A 20,534-nucleotide genomic window follows, 5' to 3' on the forward strand; every position below is an offset into this window, starting at 1 on the left:
GATGCCGTTTTCAAATTCTGGAGACAATTATATATCTGCAAGATGTTCCTGTTCTGAGGATGTGTGGACCTGAGTTCAGCTGATTCAGAACTACCTTTTCATACCTGCCTAGGGCACATGTTGGTAGAGTAACCCATTGGATCTATTTCTAACTACTACTTGTTCTTGAGAACATTCTACATCTTCTTGTAATGTACTTTCTGTGTATTTTTCCTGAACCGAGTAGAATTTAATTTAACTAGTTGTACCTGAGCTGTACATTCTCATAGTCATGCTTTTTTTTTTTCCCCATAAAAATGGCAAACAACCAAGAAGCATCCTAGTAAGCTTTGTCTTAGTATACCCCTGAATTCTTCAGGTTTGGATTTTCATATTCCTATCAGTCTCCCCTTTACATTTGGAAGGCATATTTCTTTGTATCTCTTAAGTAGAAAAAAACTTAGGGACATTGGAAGAAAAAAAAAATACTTTTCTCTAACAACAAAAAATAAGACATTTGTAGTCTATATGAGTGGTGGTGAGGGATAGGGTCACTATTTCTAGAGCAAATAAATTCAGAGTATCACATATCCTTCTAATGTAATAAAAGCAGAATAAAAAAGACATTTTCTTAGACTATAGTAGTATACTGTGCTGCATGCTCCCTTAATTGTAATTTTCAGAGGCTATAGTCCTACATATGTATAACGTAAATTTTGCACAGATATACGGGTAGGCTACTATATGCTATAAGAATGCAGGATAGAAGTCAGGCGTGGAGGCATACACTTGTAATTCCAGCAGCTCAGGAGGCTGAGATAGGAGGATCATGAGTTCAAAGCCAGCCTCAGCAAAAATGAGTTGCTAAGCAACTCCGTGAGACCTTGTCTCTAAATAAAATACAAAATAAGGCTGGGGATGTGGCTTAATGATTGAGTGCCCCTGAGTTTGATCTCTGGTACCCCCAGCCCCCACACCCTCCCAACCCCACCAAAAAAAAAAAAAAAAAAAAACAGGTTAGAGGCAGAATTCTTTAAAAAAGTAGATAAAATAACAAGTATACGTGTATGTGCATATTTTTAAATGTTACTTGTGCATTCTAAAGGATTATCTGCAAGTCTCTTTTGAAAGCTCATGTACCTGTAACATGAACAGAGATAATTCTTCATGCTTACCAAGTACACATGCGGGTGCACACACGTGCACACATGTACACACACACACACACAGTCATTAATGCAAGTGTCTTCTCAACTGAAGTTGAGATTTCATCGCAGGCTGCTCCCTGAGCATACAGATAAGTCTCCATGCCCAGCACCACACAGCAGTCTTTAAACTCCTGAGAACGTGGGTGGTGGAGCCCGAACATCGATCTCTGTGCTCCTGGGTTTCCTTGAAAGGAATAAAAATGTTGGGATCCCTTAGGATGCTTGCTGTGGAAGCTGTGTGACCTGGATGGATTTTGGAGGGATGTCTCACAGAGATGTAATATTGGAACAGTCAAAGTTGCATCCCAAATGTACAATACACTGAATTTATGACATTCTTTATCACCGAGGTCCATAAAAATCACATGCTACTTTAGGTCATTTAACTTTACTCTCAGCAAATGGAACAGGAGGATCAGGTGATCTCACTTGGAATCCACATCTGCGAACATTGCATTTTCTATATTTCCCACTGAGAGACGGTTGTAACACATCGGAGCTGGATACAGCAGAGTGGAGGCCAGGTTCCATGGTCCTTGGCTTGAATACACAGTTCTTTCAGCCTGCAGAAGTCAATAAACATGTCTGCGCTCTACAAAGGGCACCGTGGACCCACTGTTTGGGAGCCACATTCGATGCTGTTTTGTGCATTTTTAGAGGTCCATAAGCAATTTTAATTGTTGTGGTCATGCAAGTAATAAAAATGGTGTCAGAAGTAGGACTGATGGAATTGAAATGAGGCTACTGAACCAAAGTAGAAAGGACACAACACCGTCTGTGCAGAATGTCACTGGGTCCTTTGGAAAGCATGGGGACTTTTCTAACACTTACCAGCCTTGCATTTTTCTTCCCAGTGCTCCTGTGTGAGGTTCTCTCCCAAGGCGCTGCAATCTGTTTATAACTTCTTGGCATCAGTTCCTGGAAGAAGGCCAAAGAAATTGTCAAATATTGCATGGGATGCAAGTGGCTTTCTTGGATTTTTGTAGCCTTCGTTCTTTCTCTTAGGGCTGAAGATATTACAGTTTTCTATGTCTCTTAATTAGTAGTTTGTACCCGACTGAGTTAGGAATAATAGATGAAATTTAGCCCTTCTGAGCGGTATTCATTCAATGATGACAACTGGTTAAAAAAAAACAAAAGCACAACGTTGACTTATTTGGATTCTGGATGGGTAACAGGAACCCTTAGCTGGTCAAAGCTGTGTTCATGGGACAGCATTAGGAAACAAGCTTATAAACACCCTTAGTGACTGACAGCTCATCCTCAAATCATCTGGGAATCAGCTGCAAGAGGATTGGGTCCAAGGTTTCCTTCATTTCACGTGTTGATTGTTCTAAGACGGTCGGCTGGACGTGAACACACGTGCCTGGAGAGGGCCTCTTGATTTGAAGGCTGTGCTTCAGTCCATAATTGAGTCCAAAGGAAAGGCCTTCTGATAGAACCCTTCCCTTTTTCATCTGTATTGTTTCCTTTGGACTCGTTGGTCACAGTAGCCAACCAAAGGAGGTGGCTATTGTTCAGAATAATTCCTGGAGACCTGCCAAGGAGATATACAAATGGGGGTCTCGTGCAAAAAAAATTTGAATCTGCAAGAGAAGGCACATCAATAATTCTTTCAATGAAAAGTGCAATTATGTGGCTGTTTCCTGCAGGTCTGCCCTTTCTATGACTTCTGTTATTCCAAGATAGAAATTTACAGGATTTTTTTTTTTTGTTGTTGTTGTTGTTTTTTTAAACAACAGAACAAGGCTATTGCTTGGGTATTAAAGTAGAAATTGGAGAAAGGCAAGTTAAATGTTTGTGTGTGTGTGTGTGTGTGTGTGTGTTTGACAGAGAACAGGTAAAAATTGCTTTAAAAGTGGCTCCTTCGATGGAAATTATTTCTAAAATTACAACTTTCAAATCTATCCCTAGGTGCTATAAACTGCGAACAATGATCCTGTCTTAACAGCAAACAGGTCACAGTGGAACGAAGGGGAATTTAATTTACCGGTAAGAATATTTTTCCTTAATCAGTTGCCTCGTGCATTTTGATCGTATTTAATTAATGCAATACACAGCACAAGAGCAGAGCCAGAGGGAGAAACATGGAATAAGAGAGTGTAGAAATTTTGTGTCTACCAGTTTTAGAGAAGATATGGCCCAGGCATATGATGCAGTTAAGTGTTTGTTGTTTATTTTCTGAGTTCCCTTAACATGCTGACTTGTTTTGGAAAGAGCAAACCCCTGACCTTCACGTTATTTTTCTCACCTCTTGGCATATGTGAAGGTGCCCTCTCGAGGATATTTATCTAAATGTCACATTTAATAGAAAAATGAATTTGACCACTAAGTTTTCAGAAGCTTGTCTCCCTAGGAGGCTTGAGGTTTTGTTGAGGAATCTTGTATTTTTTTTGGGGGGTGGGGGCGGTCAAACAGAGCTCACCCCTTCATGATCTGAAGGAATTTCAGCTTCAGGAACTGTCCCTGGAATTTGGATTCATGTGCAATCCGATCTGGATCCTCTCTTAGAGAGTTTTCTCAAACCCTTTGTCGCAATACTGAGTCAAATTATAACTGATTTCAAAGTGTTTGGAACAAACACACTGTGCTGTGGCTTTGGGGAAGCTGTTTACCTTTTTTACCCTCCATTTCATAATTTGCAAAGTTGGAATAATTCTTATAACTGCCTGCAGGCCCAGCTTAAACTCGATTGGTTTGATAACAGTTATTAGCACTGTTTGGTCTCTGGCACCGTGCTCAGTTTGGTAAATGTCAATAATTAGCGTCATTATTAGTTTTCAAAAACAATGTTTTTTTCAAAGAAAAAAGTTTTTATTTCCCTTAGTCATATTTTAACGAATGATTTTCTTCTTACGTTCTTAACTGTGCATCTTGTGAACAACAGAATATATACTACCGGAAAATTATTATTTGATGCACGCAGAACTTTCCTATAGGTGGGTGGTAAATGGAACCTTAATAAATGTAAGATAATGTAGCAAGAGGCAGAGCCTCTGGCCTTGGTGAGTCATTGTGAGCGTGCCTAGTTCCTGGTAAGCCCAGGGACCTCCTGTGTGAATGGGGTTTATTCCAGGAATCCGTCTAACAGAAAACCACTTGGAGCAGACCTGCCCTCTCTGTCTCACTCACTGGGTTGGTATCACCTTATGGAATTTGCTCTGAGCAGGGCTTCTCTGCACAGGCTGTCTAACTCCAGTTAATCTACAGGTCTATTAGAAGATTAAAAACCCTTTGAGAGACACTGTAATGTCCTTAGGGAAAATTCCTGAAATCTGATTAACCAAATTCTTTCAGGAAGGTGCACTGATTCCATTAAAACACTTTTAGCATTTCGCTCTAAGTAAATTTCTTGTTCCTGAGAAACCTGGGTAAAGCTCAGAAAGTGAAGGGTAAGAAACAATATCCAGGATATAAAATTTTGGACACAGACGTTATGCTACCATAAAGGGGCCTTAATTATGGCAATGACGTATTAATAATTGCATCTGTGGCTCTCATGGAAATGGATAGAGAGCCACAGAACGCTCTACTGACTCATTATCATGCTGCCTTTCCTTTGTTTTATTGAATTATATTTCTTGTGTTCTTTTTGTTTTTTGATGATTGATCAAATCATTTGTTTTTATCAAATCATTATTTAATCCTACATAATACCTTCTCTCACCATCAATTTTCAGGGTGGTGTTTGAAAAAAATAAGCCATGCATCTTTCAGGAAGGGTTTAGAGAACCATAGTGTTAGAACACACAGGTGCACTTGCTACTTATTCCACATTGCTACATGCTATGCACACATGCTTACTTAATCCTTAATTAATTAATTAATATTAATTTTAATTTTTTGAATGTGCTGGGGATTAAACTCAGGGCCTTGTGCACTCAAGGCAAGCACTCTACCAACTGAGCTATATCCCCAGCCCCCATCCTTAATTTTTTTAATAAGCTTTCTTTTTCTAGGCTTTTCCCCTTCACTATTCAGTCTCCCATGACATCTGCTTTAAAATGAATTGAAATGATATCCGGGTGCGTTGGTACACGCCTGTAAGCCCTGTGGCTCAGGAGTCAGGAGGATCACAAGTTCAAAGCCAGCCTCAGCAATGGTGAGGCACTAAGCAACTCAGCAAGACCCTGTCTCTAAATAAATAAATATGAAATAGGGCTGGGGGTGTGGCTCAGTGGTCAAGTGCCCCTGAGCTCAATCCCCAGTACCCAAAAAAACAAAAAAAGAATTGAAATGATCCCCTAGGCTCCGATGAGACTCTAACACACGAATACTAATTTTGTTCTTATATTTTCCAACATGCAAATTTATCTGAACTTAGAGCACCATTTATTGAGTTTCAGAGTTAGAATTTTCTGAGGTTGTTTGTGCCTATAGCACAGATTTAAGTTTATCCATGCAGCTTATTCATCGCCATACCTGAGTATAATTTATCCGAAGGGGATATTCTCTGTGCATCTTAACAGGAGGCCTAATGACAGAGGCTGTTTTTGCAGCAGTAGTTCAAGATGAAACATGTAGCAGAAGGTCACCTTGGGGCACACAGGAGACTGATTGATGGTGCTTATCTCTCCACCCTGCTCCTCCTCCTGATTTATGGACTTTGATGGGTTCTTTATATAAAAGGCCAGGCCACATGTCCTGATAGTCCAGGAGAGAGAGTGATATTTTCATTTAATCTTAATTAAGTGCTTTCACGTGAGTGGGGACGGTGGAGTTGCAATGAAATATCGACTGTTTTTCAGGGACGCCCAGGTCCATGGTCACAGACCATACATGTGTGTGGTCCCAGCAGGGCTTTGCTCCTCTGCTCTGCTCTGCTCTGGGGAGGCCAGGATGGCACAACCTCACCTTGGAGAGGTGCACAGGGAGCTGCACACCGTACCTGTGCAATTTGGTTGGCTGATCCTGCCTCTGCCTTGCTCTAGCCATGGTCACAAGCCTTAGCCTCACTTGCAATTATATGTGTGTGCATGTGTGTGCATGTGTGCGTGTGTGCGTGTGTGTGTATGAATTCATCTCATAAACATGTCTTCAAAGGCAGCATCCACGTCAAATTTCTATTTGCATCATTATCACTGTGCACGAAGCTCAGGGTGTAGCAGATGCTTTGTAAAGGAAGGTCAGGAAGGAAGAAAGAAATGGAGGATTGGAGGGAGGGAGGGAAAAACCTCCTGCTAGATCATTTCCTGGATACCTGCTGTGCCCAGAAGTGTCTGGATGGCTTCCCTGGACTCTGTCATCTTCTAGGCACTCTTGCTAGGAGTTTCCCGTTATGCTGAAGTGTGGTTTTGGGGTTTTGATGAGTTGTCCTGTTCCTTTATCTATGCGCCTTCTGGTAGCCCCACCCTGGCCAGGTGGGTCCTGACTTCTTCCTTGGCATTTGTGTGAGTCTCCTTCCCTTCCAGACCAGTGGGAAATAAAAAGTGTGTGTGAGTCACTGTGCGAAATGAAAAACCTCTTTTCAAGAAGTCCTGATCGGAAGCCAAATAAAACTGATCTCCTCGGGAAGACGTTCCCCAGGGTGGAACAATTAAGTGTAGTTTTGCAGTATTTCTTGAGAAGGGGCGGTTCAGAGGCGATCAAAGATTCCATCAAATGCTAGAATATCATGCATAAATTATTAATGTTCCATATTTGAAAATGATGCTAGTAAACAGTATCTCTTTTTTTTTTCCTTTCCCGTGAATATGAATGCATTAGAGTATCTCCAAGCCCTCGCCTTGGAATTAATCATTCCTATCTATATTTGATGTTTACGCCGTTTCAATATTTATGGGCTGTGACGCTCCTTCATTGTTTACCTACTTCAGGGACATGCAGAAGCCTTGCAGGGACATGCAGAAGCCACACAGTTCCTTAGCCAACGCCGCTTTTCATTCATCCTTCTTTTGGCTTTTCTTTGGATGACCTCCAATTTGCCTACATGATTTTGGTAGGAAGGTGCCAAAAAATACATTTTGTTTCATCTGGAGTTTTATTGACGTCGCTTTTCCTCAAATCACATACACAAATAAATGTGATTTCCAAGGCATGAAAATTCAGCGAGGGCTCTGAAGGGAAGCTGAAATAGAACAATATGTCCTTCGAATGCTACGGGTGGATTTTAAGGCACCAGAAAAAAAAAAGGCATCTCAAAAATCAAAACATCCTAGAATGAGCACAGTGTTAAAAAATGGCATTTTTTTTTCAGCCTAAGTCTATGATTTTATTGCAGGATTTCATCATTACTGTCAGTGGTAGGTTTTTCTCATTGCTTTACGGAAGTGTAATTGACAGTACAGAGAGCTGCACATATTGAACATGTACGATTTGGAGAGTTGGGCATGTGCAAGGCCATTCCTCAGTCAAGGTGATAACATGGTCATTACCTCCAAAAATTTCTTCCCGGCCCCTTTGTTTTGACTGATTTTTTTAGATTTTGATAGGTTTGGGTTCAGTCTTCATAGACATTTTCTTCTTCTTTTGTTTATTTTGCTTTCTTTGCGAACACAGAAGGCAGAATTCTTTTACAAAAAGAGGAACAGCTGCCATTGCCTCAAGAGAAAAGAATGAATAAAATGACCATTAAATCATTAAAGATAAGCATGTCAGGTGCAGTGGTGCATGCCTATAATCCCAGTGGCATGGGAGGCTGAGGCAGGAAGATCGTGAGTTCAAAGCCAGCCTCAGCAAAAGCGAGACTCTAAGCAACTCAGTGAGACCCTGTCTTTAAATACAATACAAAATAAGCTGGGGATGTGGCACAGTGGTCATGTGCCCCTGAGTTCAATTCCTGGCACACACACACACAAAAAATAGAAATTATATATATAAAATAAAAAGACACAGAATCCCAGAAACACTTGGATGACCTCGTTCATGAGCAAACTATTTTGCTCTTATGTTGAAATTTAAAAGCCCTGCTCATGTAGCAACATGATATACTAGACACATAAAATGTCCACGTAAATACAAAACACAACCAAATGACTTAGAGCAAAATCCAATGAAAGGAGAAAATTGTGTTTCCTCAAAAAAAAAAAAGCCATTTTCACCCTAAGGCAACCCATGCTGGGGAAAAATACCATGTATAACATTGACAGAAATCATAGACCTCCCCCCTGCACAGTGGATGGAATTGGGTCGCACAGGTGGGCAGGTACTGGAGGCCTTGGAAGGGCAGCAGATCCAAGAAATTCATCACCGCTCTCACCCCGGAGCTGGGCAGGAGATGGCAGGGGCAGCCTGCATGCAGCCTCGTGATGGAGTGTGGAATGAGGAGGTAAATCAAAGCTTCCCATCAAAGGCTCATTTAGCCTGTCTTAAGTGATCATACAGAGAAAGGCAGCCCCATGCACAAGGTTCAAAGATGAGTGCTTTCACTTATACCACAGCACCCTGCCTTATAGCATGGGAAAAAAAAAATAGGAAGGGTAGAAAAAAGGAAAAACACATCACAGCTATCTGAGAACCCTGTGCAATATAATCTCCCTTTCTTAAGGACAGCATACACTGTTAGAAAAATGAGAATGATTTTTCATAGTGTGTTTTGAGTTCTTCTGCCTTTAATATTATGAGGATCCAGCTCTGCAGGCTTGGGTAGCTGATATGCAAGAGACATTCTGGAGTCTCTTCTGTCCACTGCAATTACACCCCTCCCCTTTTTTTTTGGTACAGGAATTGAACTCAGAGGCACTGGACCACGGAGGCACAACCCCAGCCCTATTTTGTATTCTATTTAGAGACAGGGTCTCCCTGAGTTGCTGAGTGCCTTGCTTTTGCTGAGGCTGGCTTTGAACTCAGGATCCTCCTGCCTCAGCCTCCTGAGCCACTGGGATTAAAGGCATGCACCACCATGCCCAGCGGTTACTTTCCATTTTGATGTGTGTATTACAATTCTCTTTGCAACTACAAGCTGCAGGTAAATAATCCTATATTTGAGAGATTATCGTCTGTTAAATTTCAGTTGGACCAGGGACCCCGGTTCTATTGCTAACATGCTAATTGTTAACTTCTTTCTAACCAACTATCTCAAGCCTCATAACAGCATTTATTGTTTTCAGTATATACTGTGGGTATAACAACTTGCTTCACTGTACGTGAGTGTTCTACAGGAAAAGAAATAAAACTTTCCCTGTACTCTCCTCTTTTTGTGTGTGCCTGTGAATTAATCTATCAACAAACAACAACACAAATTAGGAGGAAAGGCTTACCAATTCTATTTGATGTCAATAATTTAATTTTTATGTGCATAGAAGCTGTCATAGAAAAAGAAGCAAAAAAAAAAAAAAGAAGAAGCAGTTAGACCCAAGAGGTTTATATACCATTTTAACAAAGGATGATACACTGTGGAGAAGTGGGAAGACAGAGAAGAAGGTTTTGAACTTCAATGGGCAGTGCATGGGAGAAAGTAGACGTGTGTAATGCTCATGGAAGAGGAGGGTCATTTAGGACAGTTTCTTCATGCAGACCCACCAGAGTACCAGCTTTCTGTCTCCAGGGTAATGCTTTTCCTCTTGATACAGAAAGAGGGGAGGGGAACATTATAAAGGGAGATGCATGTCCCATTTTTAAGCAGAAAGAAGGTGATATGGGGGCTTTCTAGGTTTGCTGCTTTTTAACTGCCTTTGGCTCAAAAAAGTTCTTAAGCCAGTGTGCCATTTCCAGGTGCGTATTCTGGTTTCCTTCAATTCCTGTATTTTATATTCTCCTGTCTTCGTACTATATATATATATATATATATATATATATTTTAGACGGTTTCAATCCCGGGCAAATTTCAAAATGGCAGTGGAAGTAGAATGAATCTCCTTATCAGTTGTCTTTCCATTTGTCGGACTGTAGGACACTGGATGACCTTCTCGGAGTGCAACCTTTTTTAGGAACATTCATTCATGGGTTTCCCTGGTTGTGCTGTGACTGTTAAGGCTGGGCTGAGGGTAGAGTAGCAAACAGGAGTAGAAAGGGTTCTTAACCTCATGCAGCTTGCAATCTATCTGAATTGCCATGCAAACAGGAGGAATGTTGCTCTGTTAAGTGCTCCAAGGGAGTCAGATGGGAATTTGACTCACAGTGATCAGAGGCTTCTCTGATGAAGTCAGAGATAACAAGAAAACTAGGTAAGAATATAGGGAACAGAGGATCCTGCTGATTAGCTCTTATCAGTGTGCTTTCAGTCTTCTCTCTCTCTTTTTTTTTTTAAACTGAGTTTTGAACCTAGGGGTACTTTACCACGGAGCCAATCCCCAGTCCAGTTTTTTTTTTTTTTTTTTTTTGCACTGAAGATTGATCCCCAGGGGCGCTTAAGCACTGGGTCACATCCCCGGCCCTTTCTCGCTTTATTTATTTATTTAGATACAGGGTCCTGCTGAGTTGCTAAGTGCCTAAGTTGCTGAGGCTGGCTTTGAACTTGCAATCCTCCTGCCTCAACCTCCCACGTCACTGGGATTACAGGCCTGTGCCTCTCTACCTGGCCTCCCCAGTCCTTTTTGAGAGAGGTTCTTGCTAAGTTAGTTTAGGGCATTGCCAAGTTGTTGAAGCTGGCCTCGAACTTGCAATCCTCTTGCCTCTGCCTCAAGAGTGTTATGTGCAAAGTCAGTGCCTCCACAGCAGAGGGAAGAGAGCTACAGATAATCTACAGAACTGAGAATGGACCTGAGAGGCAGAAAACCCTGAAACTGCCAGGTCTTCTAATTTGGCAGTTTCTGATTTGAGGGTTTTGAACCAATTGGTCAACCACTCTGGAACTCAAGCTGATGATCTGTAAAAGAGGGATCATAATCTTGATCTCAGAATTGTCTCAATTAATGTTCCTGATAATTAGCCTCTTCCTCTTTAGCATCACACTGTGGGGATTTTAGACAAATCATTTTCAACTCTACCTTTTAACTTCTTTCTTTTATCAAGCGGGTGGCAATGGAAGGAAATAATTTCAAGGTACCTTCCTGTTCCAACTTCCCATTTTTCCCTAAGCATATCCAGAACCGGCAAGTTCAGTCCAGATATTGTAGAATTAGCACAAGTGTTGTTGTTGTTGTTGTTTTTAAATAGACTTCAACAAAGAAGCATAATTCTACCTTTTCGGCAACTTTACTTACATCTCCTTAATCCACATTGTAGCGGTTTCTGTTATCTTAGATTCAATTTTGGAGCACATATTTCTCGCACTAAAAAGGCTTTCAAGTGTTTCCCTGGGACATTTAGTTTCCCATCATGGTTGGTTTCTCCAGTCGTTCTCTTTATCACCGTTTTACAGTCCTGTTTCAAATGAATTCACTTTTTTTTTTTTTTCAACGAAAAGTGTCCAGCTGTGTTGAAAATTGGAACACAAGGAACTGTAACATCAAATGGTAAGAAATCAGCCTTCAGGACAAGTTTTCAACCACCTCTGTCTGTAAAGACCACCAGCAACACCCCAAAGCATGTTTTTTACCCCCTTATAAAATATAGAGTATTTCTAAGACTCTTGCATCTGAAGTAAAATTATATTAAATTCTAAAATTAGAAAAGGGTCAACTATTTCACCCACCTCTCAGTTCTTACTGATTTAAATATGTAAATGTTTAGTTTGATTAGCGCACCCCTTCTCATTACTATTTATTCTTCATTTACATTACGATGGTTTAAATTTACCAAGTTTGCTTTTGATTATATTTATGGTAAACATGGAATTTTTTTTTCTTTTGTAATTCCACAGATATAACAAAGAATCCAGGTACATTTTTTTTTCCTAATTGGTATCTTAAAATTTCTTCTCATGATGAATACACTAAGTGTCTCTATTCTATCCTTATCCTTAGGGGCTAGATATTATATACATTAAATAGGTGGTTCCTGTACTATCGGCCCTAAATTACAGGTTAGAAAATAGAGGTTGACTCACTCAGTCGACTGTATATTTGCTGATTTGAGAGTCAGACCTCCTATATAATTCTCCTGACTTACAGAGCATTTCCCATTTCACATTGCTGAACTGATTTCCCAGCATAACCCAGGTTGGGCACCTGCAAACCCCTACATGATCTGTTTTTGCTTAAACTGGTCAATCTTTGTTTGGTCAATCATTCTGGTAGTAAGTGGTATTTCATATTGATTTACCTTTTTGTTTTTCCTTGTAATACTTCCCGGTTTATCTTCTGCCTCTGTCCAAATAACCTTTTTGTTTGCGAATGTCCAATTATTCCGCTTTCATTTTGGGTGGAAGACTGGTGAGCATTGATGAATCGAGCTAATGAAAGACTATTGTGACTGTAATATAACTGTACAGACACCTACATTAGCAAGGCCTAATTACCTCGCGAGTCTGAGGCTTTGCTTTGGGCATGTGATTGAAGCAGGTTGAATTTCACCTTCTGTACTCAGAATATGTGGTTTTGCAAGTTACTTGATCTCTTTGAGCTTTAGTATCTCATCAGTAAAGAGCAGATAATAGTAGTTTTTTTTTTAAAATAGATCCATCCTTATAATTGTGTTATACTTTGTACAGCATAAAGGATCAATATTAATAGCATTACTTTCATTGTCCTGGTCACAGGGGTGAACACATGTCCCAATATAAGACAAAGGTGCACATTTGATCATCTGGTCATTCAGAGTCCTTCCCTGGAAATGTGTGAACCCAAGTTGGGTGCACAGAATTGGTCTCCTGGACAACAGAAACAAGAAGACAGACTGAAGGACTTGGATCCTTGGACTCAGGGGTCCCTGAGGCTCCCCCCTCACCACTATTCTTTTGTTTTTGCTTTTGGACCAATGAAGTCCCCTTATATTGGGGTTTTGTGACCCACTTATGGATTCCAGTAATACGACATGTTAAATACATTTTTTTTATTGCTCATGTTCTTCAAGTTAACACTTATTCCCAACATCATCTTTTTAACGATTTATTTCTATGTTGGTTTTCTATCTACCTGTGACTGACGTGTGTGAGCACCATTTAGACAATGGAGAACTCTCAGTCCTCTTCCATCCGCTAAGAGAAAATCCTTAACACATGGTACACACTTGGTGTATTTGGGGTGAATAAATAGATGGCGAAAGAAAGGAAGTAACAGTCTTTTAAAGGGCTCCCTAATCAGAACGGCACACCTAGCATTTATCAGGCACTTGTGTTGAAACCGCTGTCCTGTTGGATATTGCACACCTTTGGAGGTCAGTGGAATTGCCTTCATTTTGCTAATTGGACAGTGGCCACATCCTGTCCAGATTTTGCTATATGAGAACCTTTTTACCCAGGTGCTGGCAGGGCTGCTGTTGGCCAGCCTTCAAGCATCAGCCAGTTTCAAGGGATGGCCTCAGCTGAAGGCCACTCCTTCATGCTCCAAGCCATGTCCCCTTTCCAGGGCAGCCCACTCCTGGTGCTTGATGTGGCAGAATAAAGGTCCAGCAGCTTTGGCCCAATTCTGAACAGCTCTAGGGGTCAGCGCTGCTTCAGATTCCGTGCAGGTTAGATGTGGATGCTGCCTCCTGTCTCACTCTCTCTGTGGCCAATTAGGCTTCCTTCCTATCCCTTCCCTATAGACTGACCCCATATTTCCCTGAGTCTGCTCCTGGGGAAAGCAACCTGGTTTATTAACCTCCACAGGCCCCTGCCCCAGCTAGTAGCGAGGTGTACACTGCTGTGACTAAAAGACCCAACCAGTGCAATTGTAGGAGGAAATGTTTATTTGGGGGCTCACAGTTTCAGAGGTCTCAGTCTGTAGACAGCAGGCTCCATTCCTCAGGGCTGGAGGTGAGGCAGAACATCATGGCGGAAGAGTGTGGCAGAGGGAAGCAGCTCACATGGTGATCAGGAAGCAGAGAGGGACTCCACTCTCCAGATACAAATATATATCCAAAAGCCACACCCTAATGTCCACTCCCCCCAGCCACACCCCACCTGCCTTCGGCTACCTCTCAGTTAATCCCATCCATGGTGATTAAGTCACTGATTGGGTTCAGGCTCTCCTAACCCAATCATTGCTCCTCTAAACCTTCTTGCATTGTCTCACATGTGAGCTTTTGGAGGGACACCTCACCTCCAAACCATCCCACAAGGTCTCTCTTAGGACATAAAGTGAACAGAGGCCCATCAGAGCTGGGACAGACTGAGCGTTTTCTAGGGTCCTTAAAGATGAGCTGTGTAGCTGGGACATAGGAAACCAGAGGCAGAGACATTGATGGCGCATCCGGCACCAAAGTGTGTGGGGTCTTATCAGCATGTGTCTCAGGCTGTTTCTGCTGCTTTAATAGGAAACTGTAGATGGGATACTTAATAAAGGATGAGAATTTATTTCTCACAGTTCTCGGAGCTAGGAAGTCCAAGATCAAGGCACTAGCCTCCAATGAGATCCTTCATGTTGCATTTTTTCAGGGGAACTTGGGGTTTGTTATGCAGTACATGGTGGAAAGAAGAAGAGCAGGCTTGCCAAACACTGCATGAAGCCTGTTTTATAGTAATCTTAAACCCATTTTGGAGGGGGTAGCGCTGTTATGATTTGAAGCTGAAATGTCCCCCCAAAACTCATGTGTTAGGTATTGCAGCAAGGTTCAGAGGTAGAACTTTTAGGAATTGATCTGAGGGTGAGCATTATAACCTCATCAGTGGATTAATTCATTTGGTGGATTAAAAGTTTGAATGGACTACTGGGTGATGATTTAGGTAGGTGGGGCTTGGCTGGAGGACGTGGGTCTCTGGGGCATGCCCTAGGAGACTATATCCTGTCCCTGGCTCCTGTCTCTTTTACTTCCTGTCTGCCATAAGCTTTCTTTTGTCATCCCTGTCTACCATGATGTTTCTGCCTTAGAGCAAACAGACTGTACGGAATCCTCTGAAACCAGGAGCCACAGTGAATCTTTCCTCCTCTAATATGTTCTCATTAGGTATTTTTGTCACAGCAACGAAAAGTTGACTAATACGCTCTCGTGACCTAAACACCTCTTCAGGATTCTAGCACTTAATACCATCACATAGGTATCAACACCTGTATTTTGGAGTGAACACAATTAAATTGTGGAAACATTTTGGAATGTAAACCAGAATTATAATTTCCTTTGTTGTTACCCTGCTATTTTCAGTGTATCAGGATACATTTCTATCCCCATTTCTAAACACAATGGTCCTGCCCTTTTGGTCTCATTTCTGCCCTATGAAATCATACTTGGATTCAAGCTTGAAATATTAATTTTTCTTACAGAATGCTATTCATAGATGCTTTCATTCTTAATCTTCTCACAGACTTCCTACTATAATTGTAGTGAAAAAAAAAGGAAAATCAGTTTTCTGGGAAAAGGTTGTTTTGAACTATGAGTTTTTATAAATTCAACCAATTTCATATAGCTAAAAGATCTCTTTTCTTACCCACTGAAATGACTGGCGTCCCAGTTGTTAGGATTAAAAGGCCATAGGGAAGATTACCCCAGACTTTCATGTGAGTATATAAACCTTTTCAGATATTAATAGTAACTATGATTTTTATGCTGTATGAACATAAAATTGCAGATCATGTAAGTAACTCTTAGAACTTTGTCCCTTCGAGGTCATGAAGAAGCACAAATTAGCATCATGGCTGTCTTTTTGTTTGATAACTAGTAAGGCTTCTGTGTATAGATGTATTTCTATGAATTGTATTATTGAACGGTATAGAATAGAAAAGGAATCTAAATGCTAAAGGATTTCATTTCATTACGGGCAAGTTTGAGTGCATGGTGAAAGTTGGTTGGCATCTGAAACTTGAAAAATGTGGAGATGAATGGGTCATGTGTGTATGCAGCAGGCTTAATTTTCTTGTATTATTTCCCCCAGTATTTCCTGACAAACTAGAATGACAGTTCTTACCTTTGATTGCCTGTAGACATCAATCCAAGGATGGGCACTGTGGCTCAGGAGGTGGGGCCAGGGTGGCTGTCATGGTTCTTGTCATGTTGGTCGCCTTCTATCCAGGGTCTTGTACAACAGTGAAGGTTGAGAACCAGGGTTCTGTCAAAATGTCTGGAAGAAAGGAGTTACCGTCTAGATATGAGATGTCCTCGAAAGCTCATGTGTGAGACAGTGCTAAAATGTTCAGAGGTGAAATGGTTGTTATGAGAGCCTTAACCCAGTCAGTGCATTAATCCACTTTAATGGATTAATTGGGTGGTAACTGTAGGCAAATAGGGTGTGGTTGGAAGAAGTGGGTCCCTGGGAACATCTCTTTGAGGTTTATATTTTGTCTCTCATGAGGAAAGCTCATCTCTTTGCTTCCTAGTTACCACATTCCTGAGCTGCTTTCCCCAGCCATGCCCTTCCGCCATGATGTGCTACCTCACCTAAGGCCTAGAGCTATGGAGTCAGCCATCTTTGGACTAAGACCTTTGAAACCATGAGCCCCACATAAACCTCTTGTGATGTATTTTTCAACAATGAGAAAGCTAATTAAAACCACAGCTGTCTCTAGATTGAGTGTGTTCCTTACCTTGTCTACTGCCATACTTTCAACTCTGGAGAATTGCTTGGATTTGCACCCCCATTTCCAAAAGAGCAGTGAACTGCCCAGTGTTATCTCCATGATTCATCAGTCACACTCTTTCTTTTCCACTTTATTTGAGCTTCTGCTTAGAATTAAAGATATTTTAAACAAACAAGAGTTTTCTATTCCTTTCTGTGTGGATGTGTGTACATTCATGGAAGAAGACAGAGGAGAGAATCATTGTGGAGGAATATAACGTACAAATATAATAGAGCGTTAGTATATATTCCGGTGCTTTACCCAATCTGCAAATTAACATGTAGCATGACATATTAAATGACATATAAAATGACACCATAGCATGTCATTTTCATACATCACCCAATAAAGCAGAGCTTCTTTGGAGTGGCGTACAGTTGTTACAACCTCAGTGACAACTTCACACAGATTCTAAATGTATATATAGTGATCTCTAGAGTCATGGCCCACAGTGGCCTTGCTTTAGGGCAGAAAAAAGGGTCAGAGGGTGTTAGTTTTCAACCAGGGGCACTTTTGCCATTCAGTGAGAGTTTTGTATTTTGTTGTTGTTGTTGTTATAATTAACAAGGGAGAGTCGTACTACTGGCACATAGTCAGCAGAGGTCAGGGATGTTTATAAAATCTTGTAACACATTCAACAATTCACCATGAAAAAGGACTTATCCAAACCTTAGCCATGCTGAGTGACCTTGACTTGGACAGTATACCCTTTGCCCTGCCCCATTAAATCCCAAGGTAAATTGAGGGATGGGAGCCAGCACAGTGGCCCATGCCTGGAATCCCAGCAGCTCAGGAGGCTGAGGTAGGAAGATCACAAGTTCAAAGCCAGCCTCAGCAAGGGTGAGGTGCTAAGCAACTCAGTGAGACCCTGTCTCTAAATAAAGTACAAAATAGGGCTGGGGAGGTGGCTCAGTGGTTGAGTGCCCCTGAGTTCAATCCCTAGTACAAAACAAAACAAACAACAACAACAAAAAAACAATTTAGGGTTGGGGTCGGACCTTACCAACTGTTGAATGCCGTTTCCCTAGAACACTGTGTATCAGTTGTTCAGCGTAGGTTTTGGCTGGCTGAGTGAATGAAGGACTTGAATTGTACAACTGTATTTTGCCAGCCTCAGGATTTGGGCTAACAGCAGCTGTTATAGGAGCAAAGAAGTGAGTCTCTCTCTGTGGTTGCTTTTATGTGGAAATTCCAATTAAACAAAGGGACATGATACATAAGTGATTGACGATGTCCCCCCCACCCCCCGAATTTTTCCACGCTGTCTGCCATTCTCTAGTGAGTTAGTCCTTAGCATTTTGTCTAGCTGGGTCACTTGACTGGGGTAAGCCTCCTATTATGGAGACATTCATTTTAATTAACTCAGTATTTCTCAGATTATAGGATGGATAACATTGATGAAAAATAAAGTCCTCCTGGACAATGTCAGATTTGATAGCATTAACCAATGGATAAAGCAAATAATTGTTTTCTTTTTGATGTTTCCTTTTAAAATCCCATTTCTGTCTTTTGGATAAAGTCAAAGGCTGTTTTTTTTTTTTTTGTTTTTTGTTATGAGGATTTTGTAATTTTTTTTTTAAACACTTGCTACTATTTATTTTTCATCAAAAAGGAAGCAGGGCCCTAAATCGAATTTAGCTGGGCCCAAAGTCTATTTAGAATTTATGGGTTTTAGTTTCAATGTACACATTTTTTTTTCTATAAAGTGGTAATAATTTCAGTCCCCAAATAGGAAGCAAAGATTGAAAGGGAACGTAGGGTCCTTCAAAGACCCACCGCCCCGACTTAACCCCTCACGTCTTCCTGCTGGCTGGCTGTCCAGGCTGCTCCTCATCAGCACTGGCTGGAGAAGCCCTCAGAGTTAGAGAGAGTCTTCATTTCATGGGGGACATTTGTCTTGCTCTTCTGAATCAGAATTGTGGATCCTGCATTACAGGTTGTCTTAGCAAGTGGCCCTTGCATCCAACCCCTCATTCAGGTTCTGAAGGGCTTTGTGGTACCATCTGCCATCATTTGGATCTTCAGTGTCTTTCAAAGTCCACGTGGTGAATGCTTGCACCCCACAGTGGTGCCATAGGTAGGTGGTGGAGCCCCAGGTCACGCCTGCTCTTTCTTCCCCTCTTTCTCCTTCCTTTCTCTTCCTCCTCATTCTTTCACTCCCTGCACTCAGACCTTGATGTGCTGATTTGCCACAGGCCCAAAGCAACAGGGCCAACCCATCTTAGACGGAAACCTACAAAACTGTGAGCCAAAATGAACCTGTTGTCTTTGTGAAGTGGATTATGTCAGGTGTTTTGTTACAGTGATGGAAAGCTAACAGAGACACCATCCCAACACGTAGCCATTGACTTCTACTTCCACACCTTTGTGGAGGGGGCTCCTCGGGAGGATTCATCCACGTGTGCAGGGCACCAATCCTGGAGTCATGTTTAATGGGGCCTCAAATCTTTCTCCCAGGATTTTTTCATTTGTTTTGCTCAGTTATGCCCTGAGGGACCATAGAAAACACATTCTAATCCATTTTCTATGAGCTGCAGATGTTTGAGGAATAGTTTAATCTCTCACTGGAGTCCTGTCTCCTCCAGGAAAAGGAGACTGAATCCTTGAACTTTTCCTCCCACACGACAGCGACACCTTCTTCCGGCTCTGGAGTGTATCTCTGAACAAGTGCACCTTGTCTGAATTGATTTTGAATAGAATCTCCTAAACCTGGACATGATTTTCCTAACTTGCTCAAGTGGACCAAGGAAAAATGAGAAAATGACCTCCTACGTTCTAGATACCATACTTCTTTTCCTGTATCCTAAGTCAGTAATTTGTTACTAATTTGTTAGTAATTTCATCACAGTCATTAATTCCTTTTTTTTTAAAGTAATACTATTATGACACTTCTTTATTCTGAACTGACGTCAACGTTTATCTCATCTGCATGTATGTGGTCTGTGTTGTGTGTGTGTGTGTGTGTGTGTCGTACTGAAATATGATTAAATTGTTAAATACAATGAGAAATGGGGAATTCCAAGGTATATGGAAATGTCACACAAAGTCCAAATGAGGAGCTGGGTGTGCATTTCATTTTTTCTTAGCATGTTTCAAAGAAGTATTTCTCCAAGTTTGGTCCTTGAGCTGCTGATACCAGCCCCATCTCACTGAGTATCACCTTGTTTGCTGTCTTGCCTGCTCCTCCTCCTATCTACTTTGCTCTGTTTTATTTTTACCGATTGTCATTATCACTGCAAAACATTTTAAAATTTTTGTATTAAAAGGCTTCCTGAAAGTGTGCGCTTTGATTTTCTACTGTACCCACAGTACTTGGGACCCAGCCCCACCGAGCATTTATCACAGTGTGTCTCTTAAATGAACAATGCGGAGAACACCCTACACAGTGACTTCAGATGTGATTGCACTGCAGATTCCTGGGTCCGCCCTCCGCAGCTGATGAGTTAGAATTTCTGGCAGTGGGACTCAGAACTACTTCATCTATATTCTAAAATTTTACTGTGACTGGTTTTGAATAAGTGCCCAGTGCAAAAATCACTGAAAATGTAGTGTAAAGAGTAAGGTTTGAAAAATTAAAAATTTGCCATCCTTCTTATTCTTAAAGGAAGGTATAAGTCTGTCTGAAGGCACTGGAATTTTTTTTTTTTTTCTTAGTACCTGGGATTGAACTCAGGGGTACTTGACCACGGAGCCCCATCCCCAGCCCTATTTTGTATTTTATTTAGAGACAGGGTCTCACCGAGTTGCTTTGGGCCTCGCTTTTGCTGAGGCTGGCTTTGAACTTAGGATCCTCCTGTCTCAGCCTCCTGTGGCTGGCTAAAGCACTGGAATTTTAACTCAATTGCTTATTACTGGACAACTGGAGATCACTATCTCCTGAGGCATAGAACATTTTTTC

General features: G+C 41.3%; 1 protein-coding gene across 1 annotated transcript in view; it reads left to right on the forward strand.

Moving 5' to 3' along the window:
* The window catches only part of Chl1 (cell adhesion molecule L1 like), a 192,819-nt gene that overhangs the window by 43,299 nt on the left and 128,986 nt on the right, over positions 1-20,534 (forward strand). The window contains exon 2 of the mRNA XM_027931903.2: positions 3,102-3,179. The gene's annotated coding sequence lies outside the window, so the exon portion shown is untranslated. The remainder of the gene's footprint in view (positions 1-3,101; positions 3,180-20,534) is intronic.

The sequence above is a fragment of the Marmota flaviventris genome, chromosome 20 (genome assembly GCF_047511675.1).
Source record: "Marmota flaviventris isolate mMarFla1 chromosome 20, mMarFla1.hap1, whole genome shotgun sequence".
NCBI lineage: Eukaryota > Metazoa > Chordata > Mammalia > Rodentia > Sciuridae > Marmota > Marmota flaviventris.